This window comes from Aplysia californica, unplaced genomic scaffold (genome assembly GCF_000002075.1).
Source record: "Aplysia californica isolate F4 #8 unplaced genomic scaffold, AplCal3.0 scaffold00291, whole genome shotgun sequence".
Classification (NCBI taxonomy): Eukaryota; Metazoa; Mollusca; class Gastropoda; order Aplysiida; family Aplysiidae; genus Aplysia; species Aplysia californica.
In genome coordinates this window covers 255,268-256,156 of record NW_004797561.1, presented here as the reverse complement: position 1 = coordinate 256,156, position 889 = coordinate 255,268, and positions in this window count along the sequence as shown.

Here is an 889-nt window from a genome sequence, read left to right as displayed (position 1 = left end):
TACAGCGCTAAGCTACATCCGGAACAGGGTGAACCAAGAACCATGTAAAGCTCTCGAAATTGTTCAAGTCCTGGAATTTTTATTCCCAGCCGAAAACAAGGTGTCAGTGCCATTCATATTATGCTCCAAACTTTAACGTTCATATTATATTATTTTATTTTTAAAACACCAAACACATCGGTCACAGCTTCTTCATCTTCGTGAATATGTTGAGTAAATCCTGTTATGATGCGAATGGGGCAACAACAAAAAAAAGGAAAGGAAAATGGAAATTATCCGGACCCACATGTTTTGAAAATTACATGTATTTTCGAAATGTTACAAATTATGGCTGACTTCTCTCCTTCACATCCTCAAATCTGCAGGACCTCGGTTAACGCCTCCCTCTTCCTCCCAAACTTCTACCAGCATCCTTTACTACAAATGTGAAGAACATAAAAACGATTCCGAAATGTTACGGAACTGGATCGGCCTAAACGGCATGAGAGGAAGCTTTAATGTATAAAAACAGAACAAAAAACACAAGGATAAAAAAACAACAGAACAACAATATGAGCACGACTTGAGCAAACAGCAACAACATCCCGAGTGCAAACCACGCCCTTTAGACCTTATCTATGAAATTTTCAATCAACTACGCCACTTCTGTTGATTGTGGCAATTATTAGAAGAATGCAGAAAATTGAGCAACATGATATAGTCAACCGTACTAAAAACATTTGCCCACAGACTGGTTTTTATCGGTAGTATTTTTATCACGGAACTGCTCAGCTTGCGAGGAAAGCGGCGGCAGAGAATGCTGACCTTTTACATAACAACATCCTCTGTCTACATCTAGCAACAGCGTTGTTCTCTCTCTCTCTCTCTCTCTCTCTCTCTCTCTCTCTCT